Consider the following 20,078-nt stretch of genomic DNA (forward strand, 5'->3'; position numbering starts at 1 on the left):
GTTCTTAACCACACACCTGGCTTTCATGGCCCACCTGGCCAATTCCCTGCTGGTTCCTCCTTATCTACCTATTACTGGTTCTCTCTCACTATGTGTGCCTCCTCTAACTCTGGCTGACTCTCAGGGCTCTGGCTTCCTGCTTTCTCTAACCTCTCCATGCTACCTATCTCCTAACAATCCGACCTCTGTTCCCATGATCTTCACTCTCCAGGGCCTCCCAGGCCTTTTCATGACAAGTCACAACTTTAAAGCTCAGTGATCAAACCAATCTTTCTCTCAAACAACCACCTTCCTGCCGCCTCTCCCTCCCTAACCTTCATTCATGTTCTTCAGGTGGGACAATGTTATGAACATGGGGGATTTTCTTTGAAAGTAAAGATGCGTGCTAATGTGAAATGCTTCTCTGGGAACAGAGTCTACGGTGAGCACAGCGAAAGAACCCTTGCCCGGGGTAGAAATGAAATGCAACGTGGCTTTCCATGCTCTGTACTTTGAAGATACGCTCTCGTTCAGCGGCTATCTGAGCAGCTATTTTGAGCATATCACCAGGCCTGGTTCTGGGAGGAATACAAAAAAAGCAGGCTCCTCACCATTCAGTGGCCTGCAGGAAGAGCACTGTGGTTGGGCCTACAAGACTAATACAGGGAGAGATAATGGGATGCGAGGTGTATGTGAGCACTGCTGATATAGCAGGAGTTTGAGGAGAAAGAGGATTGCCAAGAATCCCAAAGACCAAAAATAAATGCTTTACCTCAGGCTGGTTTGGTTCACTCCTAAAGAAGTGCAATCGTCCTGGGAGAGTTCTCATATGCTGGAAACATCCAGTGGGACAGATTCTAAAACCTTTTATCTATCATACTTCAAAAAGAAATAATGGAAAATGTTTCTTTTAGAATGTGTGCATTAAAATATTTGCCCTTCCAACAAATTGTACTAAAAATGTTTTCCCCATGTGTTTTCCACACATATCTCACTTTAAAATAAAATCAAGGAAGGTGACCTTAAAATATATTATTGTTATTTTTAGAAGTATTGAGTGTACAAACATTTGCACAACCCAGACCAGAAGTCATGTGAATAATTTACCTTTTTTTTTTTTAAAAGATTTATTTATTTATGATAGACATAGAGAGAGAGAAAGGCAGAGACACAGGAAGAGGGAGAAGCAGGCTCCATCCGGAGCCTGACGCAGGACTCGATCCCAAGACTCCAGGATCACACCCTGGGCCAAAGGTAGGCGCCAAACTGCTGAGCCACCCAGGGATTCCAATAATTTACCTTTTTTTTTTTTTTTGGCTACTGGAGAGAGTGTTATCTTCCACATTGCAAGGGATTTGGCTCCTTAATCAATGATGTTTAGCAAAGGAAGAGGAAGAAGGCAGGGTGATCTGTAGGGTCTGTTATAATTTGGACATGTTTCAACTGAAGTAACTTCTCTAAGGTAACAATTCCTTTCTTCTGACTGAACACAAGCCTTTTGTATAGATCGTCTACTGTTGTGTAACAAACTATCCCAAACTTCATGGTTTAAAAAAACAATTTATTCCCATCTCTCATTCAGATGCAGGCAGATGGTGCCTGAAGCTGGAGTCATGTGAAGTTCAAACTGGGCTGAACATCCAAGATGGTTCACTCACCTGAATGGCTGTTCAGACTGGCTGTTGGCTGAGAGCTCCTCTGGGGTTGTTGACTAGAACACACACATGTAGGCTTTGGATGTGGCTGTTGAGCATTCAGCAGCATGGCTCCTAGGTTTGAGAGGGATTATAACAACTGTTAGATATCACATAGCTATAATATATGATACATAATATATCATATATAATTAAATATATATTATACAGGTATAATTACTTTAATGAATATATTACATATTATGTTATTATATATTCTATATATTGTACAATATAGTAAAATATATTATAATAATTGCTTACAATTTTGTACATTGGGAACTTGGGAAGAACTTGGTTGAGAGGTTTATCTCTGGTCCACGCGATGTGTAATGGGGCCTATTCCAAGAGACCCAAGTTAGAACTAAAAGGTTTCTTATGATTAAGCCTCAGGAGTCCCAGACTATCATTTCCACTGTAGTCTATGAGTCAATTAAACCACTGGGATTAGCCTATCATATTCAAAGAGAAGATATTAGATTCCACTTGTTAATATGAGAAGTTGCATGTGTTTAGAGAACAAGACTATTTGCCAAAAAAAAAAAAAAAGACTATTTGCCAATTTGCCTCTGGCCAGAAAGGACTATTCTTTCACTTGGAAAATACACTCAGTCCCATCTGAAGGCCTGCATGTTCTCATTTCGGTATGACATTAGCTCAAAGTCCAGGAGCTCACGCTCTAAACAAGGTCCAGGTGTGGTAAAGGTTTCTCAAGTGTAGTTACTCTAAATCTGAGACCTGTGAACTAAGGAGACAAATAATCTGTCTCCCACACATCTAGCATACAATGCTGATTGAAGAATACGGTAATGTAAGAAATGGTCCAGTACGCAAAGCAGAGAGTGTAAAATGGGAAATATGTGACAGTGACTCATAAAAAGCATTTCTGAAATCTAGCCAGGCTCCGATTCTGCTCCCTTGCAAGTGATTGTGGATTTAGGCTGTGTGCTCTGAGCTTTTTTTGTTTGTTTTTTAAGATTTATTTATTCATGAGAGACACAGAGAGAGGCAGAGACATAGGCAGAGGGAGAAGCAGCCCCCCTGCAGGGAGCCTGATGTGGGACTCCGTCCCAGGACCCCGGGATCACAACCTGAGCCAAAGGCAGACGCTCAACCACTGAGCCACCCAGGTGCTCCAGGGCTTGAGCTTTGGTCCATGTATGCAGTTGCAGATCTTTCTCAGCCTGATTCTCGCCCCAGAAGATTGGGGGCCCAGAGGACTTTTTTTTCATTTTGAATTATCCTGTTTTTTTAAATCCAAGCTAGCAAGTAACATTTTCTTATGAACTTTATGAGTTCTTCTAAATCACATCGGGGGTCTGCTCTATTAGGCAAAAGCCAGCTTTGTTGATCTCTTAGACACAGGTTCTTCTACTTTGAGTCAAGATGGCTGTAAGACAACACCGGTAGGATCCATTAACGTCCTTTTATCTAGCCAAGTATCTAAATGGCATATCTTCAAGATTCTTAGAAGTCTCATTCTTTTTTTCTTAGAGAGTCTCTGATCATATCCTTAAATCTTTCTGAGTTCTCAACAAAGGATCTTAGCATTCTATCCTTGACTTCATCTTTACCCCAAGACCATTTCTTACTTTGAGAAACTTTTCCTTGGCTGGAAAGTCTGTCTCAGACCCTCTATAATACCATTTTAAACTCGTTTCTCTCTCTCTTTACCATACGGCTAACAAAAGTTGTCACTTTCATCATTCTGCCTGGAAATCTCCTTAGTGAAACCCACCAGGTAGGCACATTCTATTTTCCTTGTTATTATAGGTGACAGTGTTGGCAAACTTTCCTCCATAACATAACAGAAGGTGTCTCTTTAGCTCCAATAACAATATCCTCATCCTTCACTAATGGTCTTCCCAAGGCTTCTTTAGGTTCCACCTGCCTTCTAGCTCTAAAGCAAATGCTTTTTGTTTCAGGTTTTCCTTATAGCAGGATGTAATCTCGAGATATAATTTCTGTTTCAGTTATTTATTGCTGAAGGAAAAAAAAAAACATTACTACAAAGCTCAGTGACTTATAACAACTATGTTACTCTGCATAATTTTGTGTATCAGGAACTTGGGAAGAACTTGGTTGGGAGGTCTGTCTCTGACCATGTGATATCACCTGGGGCAGTTGGGATTGAAGATGCACTTCCAAGATGGCCTCTTCGCTAACATGTCTGGTACCTCAATGTTCATTGGCTTCTTTGTCCCTCTCCACATGGTTTCTCACCCTTCAGAGCCTCACCACCTCACGCAGGCTTTTTATAGCATGGTGCTCTCTGGTGGAGCCACCTCTTACATAGCAAATGGCTTCCAAGAGGAAGGAAGTAGAAGCTTTCTGGCCAGATAAGATTGGAACCTGGAACTGGCACAATACTATTTCTGCAGTTATTTCTATTTGCCAAAGAAGTCACAGGGTCTACCAACTTCTATAAAGTGGAGCAATAAATTCTATGTTTGATGGGGGAATGTCAAGGTGTCATTGCAGAAGGGCATGTGGGTCAGGGAATAGAGTGTGAACATCTCCAAATATATAGTCTGCCACTCTTTGTTTGGTATTTCTGCCAAAACTTTCATTCCATGGACCTCATGGTCATATCCTCCCACCTGTCTACCCCACTCAATACCATACTGAAAAATTGATGCTGTCTTACCCTATCAACATGAAAATTGGCTTTTAGTGTCAAATTGACATTTTATTTACTTAGAATTTTAAGAACAAAATTTAGATGTTAAAAGGAGGCTCTGTGCTTCATCAATTACTTGGTTATCTGTAATTCCTCCCCAAAATGATGAAACTTAGGACTGCTCAAGGATCATCAGGTGAAATGAGATCAGTTCAGGCCTTCCCTTAGCCTTTGATGTAGACAGTATTGTTGTGAGATTTAAAACAATATTTACAAACTTCTGTATGAAAGAGAAATGCACAAATTCTTTGATAAAATTTAGCCATCTGCATTTATTTCTGAAGAAACTTTAACAATCAGAAGATTGCCAAGTAATCTGTGAAATGCACAGTATTCAGCATATATCTACATATATTATTGTAACTTCACATCATGGTTTTTAATTTTTCTCAACTTGTGATTTTAAGAATAATTTTTTTAAACAATGATATAAACTTGCCATAGAAACAAAACACAATTTTGGGTTTAAAGAAGATGTTACTATGAAATGGACACAAATAAGCTAACACTTCCCTATGTTTAAATGATAATATTTTGATAACATTTTATAGCAACCAAAGAATTAAAGAAAATGTGTTTAAGCTTTTGTCTTTTGTCCATTGATTAAGATTCATTTATACTTGCCCCAATGTCTAAATAGTATATGCTGTTTTCCATTGTGGTTGGAAAAGATGCTTGATATGATTTCAATCCTCTTAAATTTATTGACTTGTTTTATAACCTAACATATGATCTATCTTGGAGAATGTTCCATGTGTACTTGGGAAGAATACGCATTCAATTGCTTTTGAATGAAATATTCTATAAATATCTGTTAAGTCCATTTGGTCTAATATGTCACTTAAGGCCAATATTTCCTTATTGATTTTCTATCTGGATGATTTATCCATTGACGTAAGTGGGGTATTAAATCCACTACTATTGTTATATTGTTGTCCTTTTCTCCCTTTGGGTCTGTCAATATTTGCTTTATTTGTTAAAGTGCTCCTATGTTTGGTTCATAAATATTTATAAATGTTATATCTTCTCATTGGATTGATTCCTTTACTATTATGTAACACCCTTCTTTGTCTCCTAGTATAGTCTTTGTTTTAAAGTCCATTTTGTCTGACACCAGTATAGCTTCCCCAACTTTCTTTGGTTTCCATTTGCAGGAAACATCATTTTCCATCACCTTCTCTTTTAGTCCATGTGTCCTTACAATTAAAGTGAGTCTTTTGTAAGCAGCATGTAGATGAGTCTTTTATTATTTTTTTAATTCAATCACTCTAGATCTTTTGATTAGAGAATGTAGTCCATTTACATTTAAAGTAATTCTTGATAAGTATGTTCATATTGCCATTTTGCTGATTATTTTCTATTATTATAGTTCCTCACAGTTCCTTTCATTTCTTCCTCTCTTCCTTTGTGATTTCACGACTGTCTTTTCCAATACACTTCTATTCCTTTCTCTTTATTTTTCGTGTATTTACTATAGGCCTTTGTTTTGTGGTTACCATGAGGTTTACATATAACTTCTATTGTCTATCTTAAGTTGATGTCAGGTGAGGTGTCCCAAATGGTTCTTGGGTGGTTTCCTGATGTAGTCTACAGTGCAGGCAGTAGAATTGGTGTCCCCTTAAATGCTTCCTGAGATTCCCTGCCTAATGTTTTCCCAACTCCTCCCCGTCCCTATTTCAGCAGCACACTTTGGTATTCTGGATGGGATTAGAAAAAAGTGGGCCTCTTTGGCAGCATCTCTCAAAGTTGGGGAAGTCAAGTACTCACTCAGGCACTCTTACCTTCTCTGTCTCTCAGGCTGAGATAGTCTCTTTTGGCAATGAAGTGTACTGCCTTAAAGGAGGAGAGCGGTGGGTAAAATGAAACTGTTGCCTTACTGTCTTCACTGCATCTAATCTTTTTTTTTTTTTCCTCCCACAGTGTGTTGGAACTTTTTTCTGGACTCCTGGACTAGAACTTTTGTCTGTGAGTGATTATCACAATGAATGTTTTTTGAGAAGAAGATGTAGAAAACTCCTATTCCACTATTTTGTTGATATTTTTTCTAATTTGATATTTTTGTGTTTTTATAAATATTTTTGAGCTTTGTTCTGGGATACAATAAGTTACTTGTAAATAGTCCAATTCTTTCAGACATTGGTTTTAAGTTTTGATAAGAGGGACTGGGTCTGCATTTGATCTCAGTCTAAATTTTCCCTGTTACTGAAGCATAACCCTTCTGAGCACTGTACCCATTGCCCCATGAATTATGAGGATTTCCAGTCCGATTGGTAGAGGAAGATACTGGTTTTGTATGTATGACTATTGGGTACTGTTCTCCCTAATTTTCTTGAGTATTTTTTCCCCTAGTATGGGGTAGCTTCCTTCCTCTCATGTGGTACTCAACACTATGCTGAATAATCTAGAAGGATCCTCTTGAGATCATCAGAGTTCTCTCACTGTGCAACACCCACTTATTTATTACTCTGTTCTACAAAGTCTAGCACCTTGATCTCCCCAGACTCTCAGCTTTGTCTCTTCAACTCAGAGAGTCTGTCTCACCATGATCTGTCTGGGTCCCCCTTTCTGAACTATAACCTAGAAAATTTCTAAAGAGGAAAGCTGGAGCAATTGTAGGTTCATCTGATAGGCTTCCCACCCCTCAGGGATCACTATTCTTTTTGGCTTGATGTCCAGAGTCCTGAGGTCCATTGTTTTGTGTAGCTATATATATATTTTTTTCATTTATTTTGGTTGCTTCATTAGAAACATCAGTTTGTTCTCTGTTGTTCCATTTTGGTCAGAAGTAGAAACCTCAGCTTCTTCTTTTATATGTTAGAACACAACACCCACTTCTATCTAATTTAGGCAAGGTGTCATTTATCTGTTTTAGATTAAGAAAGCAAACAAATATAAACCTAAATATTATCCAGTGTTTAAAAGAGAATTTAAAACCATTTTGAGCATTCTACGGAGAGACATGGGAGGCACCAGACACAAATTCCATTCATTCCATTCTCCCAGAATCCCCCTTCTTCAGCTCAGCCAGACCCCAAAGACTCAGCACTAATTCTGCCCAGAAACCCTTTTCAGACCAAGTCTGAGTAGGAGTTTTTCTTTCTCTGCTCACCTACATAGTCTCTTGTGTCTGCCTCTCTAATGTAAATCAATACATACTTTCCAGTCTTCTTTCAAATTCTTTTCTACCCATCTTTTAGATTAAAAAATGCTTGACTTCAAAAGAGGTAAAAAATGGAAACCTCCTGACAAAGTGGTCTGTGTTTGTGTCTGCGTGCATGAAAGAAGGATTATGAACATATATGGTCTAATTTTTCTTTTGGATTTGTCATATACCTTAAGCTTAGAAAAGCAATAGGCTTAATTAATCACTCTTATAATTAGACAAATCACATATGTGTCTGTTTCTAGTTTCCTGATTGCTAAGATCTTTTCCAGCTTAAAAAAATTTATGAATTCTCCTGGATTGGATGACTTCCAATCCTTCTGTGTGCTTCTGAAAGCATTTTTAGGGACTGGAAAACCTGGAGCATCAGAGTATCCCCCTTGTGGCCTGACAGGAAAGCAGGGATCATAAGGACCACTGCATATCTGCCCCTAGGATCAGCTTACCTGGGAGAGGTGCACCTGTGTTCAAGGCCACCATAGACCTCTGGTTTAAAGGTAAGGCAGGAGTCAGCAGAGGATGTTTAACTTTGCACTTTCCTGACAGTCTGTGAAATGAATGGCCCTGACCTGGTCTCTGACACTGACCTCAGAAGGCATAAAAGCCTACTTCGAATAAGCAATCACATGTGGCAAGGGAGCCAAGAATCTTTCCTGAGAGGAGCACCTGGCAAGGCAAACAAGGTTGTCATCCTGGAAGTACTCTCACATGATTTCATCTTGCCCTCATGTCTGTGTCAAGTTTTTTCTGCAAAAGAGAATCCCCAACCTAGAAATGGTAAAACAGATGGTGGTAAGAGTGAATTCAAATTCAGAAAAAAAAAAAAAAAGAATATTATGCATGATAGTAAGATGGTAGTTAAATATTTTAAATATTTAAACAAATGAAAATCCAGTTCAGTGTAACAATTCCTTCACTGATTCAGTAAATATTTGTTGAGTGCCTACCAAGTGCCAGTACTGTTCTAAGTATATGCTCATGCAGCAGAGAATAAAGAAGATAAAGATCGTGTCCTCAAAGTGCTTTTATTTGTAATTGTGATTGTAAAAGTGTTTGTGCCACTCTGTGAGATGTCATAAGGAATGGAAAACTGCCAGATGATGGGGGACATCAAATTCCTTCTTACTGTTCAAAGGAAATGGCGGAAACAGAACTCAGAAACTGTGCCATTGACAACGTTGGGTAAAATTACAGACTGGATTTGAATCCTGAACCCAAGAAAAAGGAACTAACCACATGTCCAGTCATACTTGCTTTGCTTTATGATTATTATTAGGTGGGGAAGTCAGGAGAACTCTGTGCATATCACAATCTTGATTTCAACGAGACATTTCATAGTAGCTCCATTGTCACTTTGAGGATTGGTTTGAAGGGTATGAACTGGCTGAATAAGTACTCTGAGAATCTAGATTCAATGGATTGATACCAAGTTGGAAGGAAATTTAAAATTTCAGCTGATATAAATATGCTTTTCTCTAATATAACAGAGGCTCTTGACAAAAAAAAATATTTAATTGTGAACCAGAGACACAGGTGAAAAGTGAAATAAAATAAAAACATCTACCTCATAAAATTTATATGAGGATTATTACTTCACACGCTTGAACACATAATAGGAACTCTGTAAATATCACTTTGATCCCTTGCTCCTTGGCTCAAACATAAAGTTTACTTTTCATCCTATTCCTGGTGATATGCATAAATATCACCATTCCTAAAACAAAAGATATGCATACTATAATTCACACAAGAGTTTGCATTTAAATTTTTTAGTATAGCCTTAAAAGAAAGAACTTAGTAAATTTAATAATTAATATTTATGCTTTTTAATAAGAGCTAAAAACATATACAAATTCACCCTTGAAATACCTACATTTTCTCATAAAAGGAAAATGGAAAGCGTACTTAACCATGTTCTCAACATAAACTATAGCCTTGGTTTGTCTTTACTGTGAATGTTAACAGCTGAATGACAGCTTCATAAAGATAAATATACAAGCATGCTCTTTGCAGCATTATTTGAAATTGGAAAAATAAAACAAAATTGTGCCTTTAGGGGAGTGGTCATGTAAGTTATAGTACATCTATACAATGGAATTATATGCAACAATGAAGGATAAGGAATGACATGAAACGGCCTCAAGAAAACTAAGAAAAAAATGAAGCCTTAAAACTATGCAGTGTATTTCTCATAGCATAACTAGCAAAAGGACAGAGGATGTGTGTATATGTGTGTGTGCACGGGAATAGATCCCTAAAAGATGATACTTAATCTCTCATAGTTCTTACCTCTGATGAAGGAAAAGGGAATCAGTATAAGAAAAGTGAATGGGACATTTATATTTTGTTCTTGTTGCTTCTATATTGATCAAGTCTTTAAAACAAAAATTCATGAATGTGTATTTTTTTAATTAAAAGTAAAATATTGACAAACACTCAGAATTGTTGGTCAAGGGACAAATTTGTCTTTAAGCTATCTCTCAAAGAGCACAGTGGTACTAGGAGAAAAATTAAGGACTCAAATCCAAACTGTGATTTATTTGTTTAAATAGAAAAATGAAATAATATTCTCATGATTAAATTTTTCTCTAGAAGTCTAATTTGCCTATACAAAGAAGCAATTTTACCATTTGCAATTAGTCTTCTTTAAACAATAAAAGCAAATATAATTACCATACTTTCATTTTTGCAATCATTACATGAAAAGATCTAAACCAACAATATAAGAGGGAGATTCATTAACTAGATTTTATTTTATATTTTCATTTTAATTAATTTGTCCAGACTGACCCCCAAATGGAGTAAGAACTCATTTTCCACTTTTGATATTCACAGAAGGGATGCGGGCTCTAACACAGATTGTGGTCATGGTGTTCTCCTCCTCCCTCCTCCTGCTCTTTTTTTCCTTCCTTATTCTCCTTCTCTTCCTCTACCTTCACTTTCTCCTGCTTCTCTTTCTACTCCTTCCTCTTCAAATGGAACTTCTTTGTTCATTTAGTTACCAGATCAGAATACAGCAAATAGAAAGGCCTAAAAAAAAAAAAAAATAGAAAGGCCTGCCTGTTACCTATGTTAACTAAATCAACATCAATAAAAACATTTCTAAACAATTTTCTAAGGGAAATCTTTGGAGAGACCATCTTCAAGCTCAGTATTCCCAGCAGTACCTCAACCACATTATTCTGACCTTTGCTTTTTCCTTTTTGACCCATAAAATTTCAGAGACTGTTGGGTATAAAATAGAAGTTCCAATGCCAATCAATCATCCCGCTTGAATTTAGATATGTTCCAGAGAACTAATTGGTCTTTTCATAGGGCAATGCCTTTGATGTTGCTGATGTCAAAAATGTCATCCCCTCCTGCTAGAGACCTGTATCCTTCTGAACAGGTCATAGCTTTTCTGTCTATCTTGGCAAGTTATATCTGCTTTTAAAGAGGCTGTCAGTTTGGTCATAGGTCACTTAAAGCACTTATTTTGTAAATTGCGGGTGTTTTATTCTCTCAGAGGTGTCAGAGCACTTTGTTCTTATTCCTTTCTAAATTTTGCCATGGAGAAAAAGAGCTGTCATAAATCACCTTCTTTGACTTTCTCTGGGTCAGGACTGTATCCTTCAGTTTCAAGAAACAGTTATTACCACACAGATTTCTTTGTCCTGTCTCTTATAGAAAAAGACAAATTAAAAAATCATATGTAACCATTTGTATGACTGGTGAGGACGTTCTGGTATAGTTACTGTGTACGCATCCATGCCACTCTACAGGGAGAAGGCCACTCTGTCCCACTGGATGAGGATGGGGGCAAGACTTCTCTTTTTTCTACATCCCATTCATGCAGCTTCCACCAAATTTCTTAGTCTGTTTGCAACACTCTTTCCATGAACACAGACGCAGACAGGAAGGAGATATATTCTAGTTTTAGAGCTTGAGAAGTATGCATCCACAATTGAGCTTCATTGTGTTCATGTGCATGTTTAAATTATTTTCTTGTATTAGTTGAGCAAAACAAACAAATAGCATTTCTTGGCTCAGCATAGATCTGCTCGAATCAGCCTGGATTCCAGTCCCTTGACCCAAATTCAGTGAACAAGAAGTGCTAACCATGACAGAGTCTAAATTTTCAGCTATCTCATTTGAAATCAGAATTTAGGTGGACATACAGAAAAGAAAGTGATGCTTTATTCACTTAACAAATACTTATTCAGTATCGCCTCTATTCTAAGCACTGTTCTAGGGGCTGGTAACAGAGCTGAAGAAAAAGTGGTCAAAAATCTTTGGCCTGATAGAGCAGACACTCTGGTGCACATCTATGATCATGTACTGAGGATCAACCTATTACATGTTGGGACTGCTTGGAGTTGCTCACCATCCTCCACAAATGCAGAGTTTTGCTAAAGTCCAATTATTAACCCTGGACACTGGCTGTGATTGTCCTAAGACACACAAGGCAAACATGATGGTGGACTGTCAGAACTAATTACATATACAGTGTATTAAGCATATGGCTGAATATAGACTTTTTCTTTTTTTTTTTTTTTTTTTTAGAATTTTGCAACAACCTTTCTTTGTTCCTGAAGTATACTCAAGAAGGAGTAGCATGCAAAGTAATGTAAGGCCAATAGTTCATACTCAAAATTCCTCTTAAAAGCTGTATCCAAACTCTGGAGTGTTACATGATAATGTTGCCAGAGTTCTATGAAATATAAACATCCCTATTGCCTGGACCCACACTCTGAGGCTTTCATCTGAGCTAAGGAGTTGGGATAGGCTAATACTATAATGGGAATGATGAACCTTTGGAAATATGTATACAATTTGGAAATAGAGGCTGCATTCTGAAAGTGAACCTTATGCCATAAAAAGAGAGATATTTGGAAGTTAGTAAGCATTCTAGAGATGCTACAACAGAGCAAGTATGTAAAATTTTCCCATATATTGAAATATGACCTGAGCAGTGGGAGTTAGTAAATAGGCTCATAAAATAAGTAGCAATTTAGTGATTGTGGATGAATAGCTTTACAATTTAAGATAATTTTGAGCACATAAAAAAACAAAATAATTGTCTAGAAAAAAATTCAGAAAACTTACCAGAACACTGATTAAGGACAAAAATGAATATGGTGCCTACATTGTTATGGGGGTTAGAAACTGTGGTCCAGAGGCTGTATTCCTATACCAGATAATCTGGTTCTGTTGATCTCTAACAATTTTGACAGAGTCTAGGTCAAGTCCCATTCTGTTCTCAAGGTTTTCCTGACTATGTACAAGGGTTTCCATCCTCAACTTCTTCTAAGTACAGAAGCCATTAAAGGAGGGAGAGGAGTTGTAACATCTCATGTCTATAAGTCACTGGCTCCAAGCTAAGTCTATTTGATAAGCAGCACCTCAGGCCAACCCAGGCAGGGAAGAATGACATCTTCTGTAGCAAGTCAAGTCCCCTGCCTGGTACTTTAGAGGGATTTGAGGAACCAGATAAAAGCACTTTTTGCAAGATTCCTAAAAACTATCTGTCAGATAGTTTTCTAGTATTCTAGAAAATGGATGTGCCATTTACGTGTTGGCCAAAGGCCAAGATAGGATAATGCTGGTGCAGAACTTTAGCCCATAACCAAGAATCATCAGCCTCACAAAGAAGGTCAATATCATGAAAAAGACATTAAAAATTTCATGGAAGGCCTGTGAAGCAGGGTTAATATGCTAAGCACTTCATAAAACAGACTTAATAGACCAAATATTGAATAAAATACAGAAATAACCTTAAGTGAAATAGATATACATAATAAAGAATGTTGTGTTCAGTTACATGTCCATAAACGTGTAAATATGGATGAATTTTGGGGAAACAAGAAAAATGCCCACATTGGAGCAAGAAAAGATAAAAATGTGAACAGACTTATAACTAACAAAGAAATAGGAATGCAATAAACAAGCATCCTCTTCAAATACTTCTAGACCTAGAGAACATTATAAGTAAATACTATCAGGATGTCAATGAACAGATTGTATTTCTCTTTCTCAATATGTTTCTGCAAATTAAATCCGTATATTTAGTCAGGCAAAGTGTCCAATTAATTTCATTATGTAAGTATAACTTTGATACTAAACTAAGAAAACAAAACTATAGACACATTCCAAATGAATATAGATGTAAAAATTCAAAATTAACATTAGCTGATCAAAAAGAACAGGATATCAACAAATGATACTTTAAAATTGAGTAGATTTTATTCAGAAAATGCAAAGGTAGTTAAATAGCAGAGTATCTCCCAATATCTTCCACCACATTAATGGAGGAAAAGAAATCACATACTTTTTCATACATGGAGAAAATCAGTTGAGAGATTTCAGCACTTAATAATGGTAAAGGTGTATAGAAAGCATGAACAGACAGGGAATTTCTTAACTTGATAAAAGCTGTTTTCCAAAAAAACCAAAGCAAATGGACAAGGAATTTTAGAAATATTATTTCCAAGGTTTGGATTCTTGGGATTGTCCCCATTGTACAATATATTATGGAAGATCCTGGAAATGTGTGGAATAGAAAACACAGACATTATTTCTGGATAATTTGGGAATTTATCTAGAAACCAAAGGGGAAAAAAAGAAACAAAAAGCTATTAGAACCAATAAAATACTTCAGCAAGATTGTCAGATTTAAAAAAAAGTACCCTAAGGTCAGCAGCATCCCCGGGCACCAGCAAGGACCAGAGATAATATAGTAGAAAGCATACAATAAATATGTAGGCGTTAATCTAAAAAATTCTATTAAAAGGCACAATATAAGGCCTGAATAAATGGAGATTTACATTTTGTTCATAAACTAACTGGTCAATGTAACATCAGGAAGAAGTGAATTTTCTTGGGAGGTAGGGAAGGCTTTTTAACACAAGCCACAAGAGTACCAGCAATAAAAAATCTGCATTTATTTTACAGCACCGCACAAGACATACCATTTAAAGTAAAACTCTAGGAGCACCTGGCTGGTTCAGCCAGTGGAGCACAAGACTCCTGACCTCGGGGTTGTGAATTTGAGCCCCCTATTTGAGTGTAGAGATTACCTAAAACTCATATCTTGGAAAAAATCAAAATGAAGTAAAAAAATCTAAAGTGATCACAAGGAAACATTTCAATATGAAGACTCAATATCAATAGAATACAAAACTTCTAATAAATCAGTGAGAGAAAGCAACCTACTAGATACAAAGTCAATCAAGTGCTATGAAGAGGCAATCCCAGAGGACAGCATTAGAATGCCAAAAACAGAGGAAATGGTGGTCAACCTCACCAGTAATTAGAGATATCATATTAGAAACACTAGCAGAATATCATTTTCCCTCAATCAAAGCAACAAAAAACATAAATTCTGATATTATGAACGTGTTAATAGCGAGGGCTATAAGGCACTGATTGCCAAACATGGCTACACATTGGAATCACCTCTCTGGTAGAGCCATGGTGGTGGTTGGGAGGGTAAGGGACAGCTAGAAAGTTCTCTCACCTGACTACCACCCCAGTCTCCTGATTTTCTTAATATGGACTTTCAAAACCATGCCTTAGTTTTGCTTTATACATATCATATGAGATGACCTATACAATTTCAAATATTCTAAGGGATGTCATATCAAAGTTGAGATTGCCTAGTGTGAATCTAAGAGGAAGAACAAGTACAAATAAATGGAAGTTGCAGAAAATTAGAAGAACTTTTAGCAATAGTTTCCAAAGAAAGGACCTGTTTTATGAGATGGAAAGCTTCCTGTTGGAATAGATTGGTAGATGGAATAGATGACCTTGAGATGGTCTGTAAAAATGTGATACTAGAAAATCTGGTGACAATCTAACCTGAATCTTTCTTTCCACTTTTTTTTTTTTTTTTTTTTGCAAGAATTCCAGACTCAAGGTTTTTTTTCTAGGAGGGAGGAATAACCCAAAGGTGATTGTGCATTCTCAACTCTTGTTTCTACATGGCTCTCCCTCAATCTCAGTCTTCTTTTTTGGGGGGGTTTTGTCCTTTTATGTTGTGTTGTTCTAATAGGGAAGATGGAGAATAGGAATCTGACACCTCTCATGGTATATTTAACAAAATATCTCCCACCTTGGAAGAGAATGGGGATTTTCCTTCACCTTTGTGGGTTTTAATGGGCTCCAGCTTCAGAGATCAGGTTTATGTGATCATTCCACTGTTCAGAGGCTCGGGAATATTGGGGCACATCCTTATACAGGACCTGAGGTTTAGCAACATGGAGCTAAAAAGGCTGCAATTTCTATGCTGCGACTGTTTATTGAGAACAAAAGTGATTAAATTCAGTGATCATATATACCAAAATTTTTATTCGGGGTCTGGCAAGAAATAGAGTTTTCAAGGCAAATAATCATACATCATCATTCAAACAACTCCTTTGTATGATATATCAATTATTATATAAATAGTGGTTTTTCTTACTCAAGAGATAAAAAATTCCTTCTATTTAGTAAAACAAAAATAGGCCACACTTAATCCATATTTATGCATGTATATTACCATATGTATAATATACCATACATGTATATATTTCCTTCTGACAATTTACTCCAGCAGGTTATAAATATAATTATGGACAGGAGAAAGAAAAGAGGATATTTGTTACTACCAAGGATACTCAAGCTTTTGAAAGAGGTTAAAAATCAGTAGAATCATTTATTAAGCAGTGAAAATGAGTTGATTTGTTACTGAGACTATTGTCCTGACTTCCTCATCTGTTTGATCACTCTTAATATCTAGATTTCTTAAATTCTCTGGTACCTTAATTTTTAAGGAAATTATCCTCAAGTTCTTGGCTGGGTGAAGATGAGGAGTATTGAGGGATGACTGGGTGGCTCAGCAGTTGAGCATCTGTCTTCTGCTCAGGGTGTGATCCTGGGATCTGGAATCGAGTCCCGCATCAGGCTCCTCGCAGGGAGCTTGCTTCTTCCTCTGCCTGTGTCTCTGTCTCTCTCTGTGTGTCTCTCATGAATAAATAAGTAAAATCTTAAAAAAAAAAAAAGGAGAAGGAGAGCCAGCATGCAGTATAATTAGGGTGTGGTGAGCAGTGTGCAAAATGCTTCATAGGAATTGTTTTACTGGAGCCTCACATCTCCATCAGGTGTAATTATTAGCTTCCTTTTACATGGGACAAAATGAAACTTAGATTAAATCATTTTCCAAATGCTGCAAGACATCATCTATTTATAAGATTTTAATTCAGACTTTGTGAATAATTATACCTAAGCTAGATAAAATCTACCTGTGCGCGTTTTTAAGAAAAGAGTGTTGCTTGTAAAATTACAAGTGTTTTTTTTTTTTTTTTTTTTTTATGCAGTTAAAAAAATAAACTCATACTGCGTGTTTTAACACGCTCATTCTTTGCGACCAAATGGCAGGGCTAAATGCAGCGCATCCTATTAAATTTAGACCTGACACGATCTCCTTTTAGCGATATGTAGCAGCTAGCTCAAATGATGCTAAGTACTTTAAAGCCATAAAATATAGTTCATTTAAAATATTTAATAGTTCAGATATTTTTCAAAATCGAATGAAACTTCCATCCAGTAATTTCAGATTAATGAAGTTTTATTAGGTCTGTTGGAATCAGGGCCTCTAATTCCCATTACTTTTGAAGAGATCCGGGAGTTTGTTAAGACGTTTCAGTTGTAGGATGCGATAAATGTTCATTCTCCTTTTAACAAGCATTTGCTTTTATTAGCTGAAGCTAATGTTACAGTAGTTCTTCCTTTTGAGTTTTATATTCAAATTGGTTTTAAGTCCAGGCACCTGAGACCAAAGCTACTGCAGCATTCTTAAACCCTAAATGATATAGAAGTTTCTAAATTTGGAATGCATTGTTCTTCCTCCCAATTTGGGGATTGTGTTTTATGGATAACTAATAACTTGCCACAGCCCTTGAAGGAAATTACTGATGCCATTTCCAGGGCTGTTCTTGTTACGCTCTACCCCTGACACCGAAAGCAATAGTTAGGGCCCGAGCGCAGCATAGGTGCTTGTTCGCAGCCTGATCAAACAAGCTTAATTATGACCTCCAGATAAAGGTACTGCCATTAAGCCATTGAATTATCACAGATAAGGCCGAGTCTCCGTTACCGTCTGATGATAAATCACAGCTAACAACAGCAAAGGAGTCAGAGCTCACACAGCTAATCCTTCGGAGGTTTTGGATGGGCTGGTTCTCCTACTGTTTTGCATCTATTTATGTTGCACTCCGAACCCCCAAATGGCCTCTGCTTATCTCCAGCTTTAGATAATTTATGCTTTTTGGTGTGTCACCTCACTGCAGAAGCTGTTATCAGGAATGAGGAGGTTTAGGAAATCGGATCCACTGAAATGCTAATCCTCCTGCCAATTACGACACAAAAACAAGTTTTCTTCACTGATTTGCCTTTGTTTATTTGATACTGCCAATGTGGATTTTATGATTACAGTTTAGGACAATTGTTTAGCTCCAAAACAAAATAAGCATTTAATTTGACTAGCTTCCTCTTTTCACAAGAGCGGTTGGGCAATTTGCACTGATTCAAATGGCCAGATGGTTTCCTCTCTGTTTGTCACTGACTAAATAGATGTGTAAATATTTTTATTTTCATAGAGGGCTGGTCTTGAGAAGAGAATTTGTTGAAACCCCTCTCAATGGTGGGCTTCTGCTCCAAGATGCACTCGTCCTAATTTAGATTCTCCGATGTAAAGTGTCTTCTGTGTGGAACTATTTCACGTAGAAATATGATGCCTGTCTTGGAATTTCATTATGATGAAATTTTTTTTCAGCCCTTACTGCTGTCCAAGTTTTATGAAATCTTATCTCTGAGAATTTTATGAGGTTGTTTGACTAGTAGTTAAATGTATTACTTTCAGTGATTTGAAACATTCCTAAATGAGTAACTACCAAGCCCATAAAATTCTCATGTGCTTATTAGCATAGTATAATGAAAATTTGAAATGCAAGGTTAGACTGTACTTTCAAACAGGCAAATTAAACTCATACCTAACTGTGGCTATGTTTTTCTATTTACTGTTTCTAAACAAGATCTCTAAGGTTTTTAAGGTTGAGGAAGGATGAGGTCACCCAATTGTCATGATTGATCACCAATTATTCAAGTCTTCTTGTGTTGACTGTTGATGCCAGTTATTGAGATAGTAATCTTTGGAGTGATAAGGGAAGCTACAAAATTAATTCAACCTTGAGATTCCATTACACTTAATGTCACCTAATAGAACATTTGATATTTTTAATCCTAGTTAAAGGCTTTCTCCCTAAGCTATTGCTGATGGCAGAAATGATGGAAAAGAAAAATATCTGACTTTATAACTCCTGCAATTCTTTTTCCTCTGGGTATATTTCAGTGTATAGCATTTATGTAGGTGGCTTCTCAAATGGCTCCTTGATTCTTTTATGGAAATGTAAGGTAGGTGTCTGTATTTTAACTTGAAAATGAAATGATCATATTCCCTCATATATAAAAGCTGCTTCTCTTAAAGGACTTGTTTCTGCAAGGTATTCTAAAGGTGAATTTAGAAAACTTTCTCAACTTTTTCTTCTAAGGGATTACATTTTTTTAAAAAAATCTGGGTTGGTAGACCCACACCATTCCGGAAACTACTTTGAATTGAATTTTAGGTGAGCTCCTAACTATTAGCAAAAATTTTTAATATAAATATTAAGTCACTAGCCAAGTAATACACCTCATTGTTTGTTCTGTATTTATTGGTAGGCACATTATTTTTGAAATTGTCACTTTTGTTTTATTTGGTTTATTTTTCTCCCATTTAACCATGTTTTTGGATATCGATTTCAAATTCCTTGGGTACCAACAGACTCTACCATGAACTTTGACACTTGTTTTAGTTGTATCCAGGTCTATGGTAATAAAACTCATTGCTTTTTATAGAAACACATAATAATTAAGCAAAGCTGCCAAATTGTTTGCTTCTGTATATCCGGAATGAAGTTTTCAAAAAGAAGAGTGAAAGCATTCTTTGTTTTATGGCACAAATAAATCGTGTTGTGAACAGGAAATCGGTAACAGTTTGAATCTAGAAATAACAATGTCTGCTGCCTTATTTAGCTTTGATGAGCAAAAATCAGAAATTAAGTAGCATTAAGGAATGTATGTGTGTGTGTTTATTCATCTCAATCTATTCAACTTTTCTCTGATATTACAAAACACAGTTAGTAAGCTCATGTGTCGCAGAGTCCTGGTGGATGGAATGTCCTTCATTGAATATAAAGACAAAATAAATACAAAGTAGACAAATGAAAACAGAATAATTTGCCTTCTCGCTGGTGATAATTTTTTTTACAGGAATGGAAAACAAATATGATAAAATTAATTAAGCATGAAGGAGCTATAAAGTCCCATTTTGTGCAACTTGGGAGATGGTCATAAATTTTATTAGTCTATTTGTTTTGCAATGATAGTTTTCCTGTACTACCTCTACTTTCATTCACTATCTTTTCTCTCCTCTGCGTCTTCTCTTTTTCTTTAAGAGAAGTCTAGCCTCTTTGACCTAAACTTTCTTACTCTACTACCAGAGGAGCTC

This window comes from Canis lupus, chromosome 7 (genome assembly GCF_048164855.1).
Source record: "Canis lupus baileyi chromosome 7, mCanLup2.hap1, whole genome shotgun sequence".
In the NCBI taxonomy this organism is placed as follows: domain Eukaryota; kingdom Metazoa; phylum Chordata; class Mammalia; order Carnivora; family Canidae; genus Canis; species Canis lupus.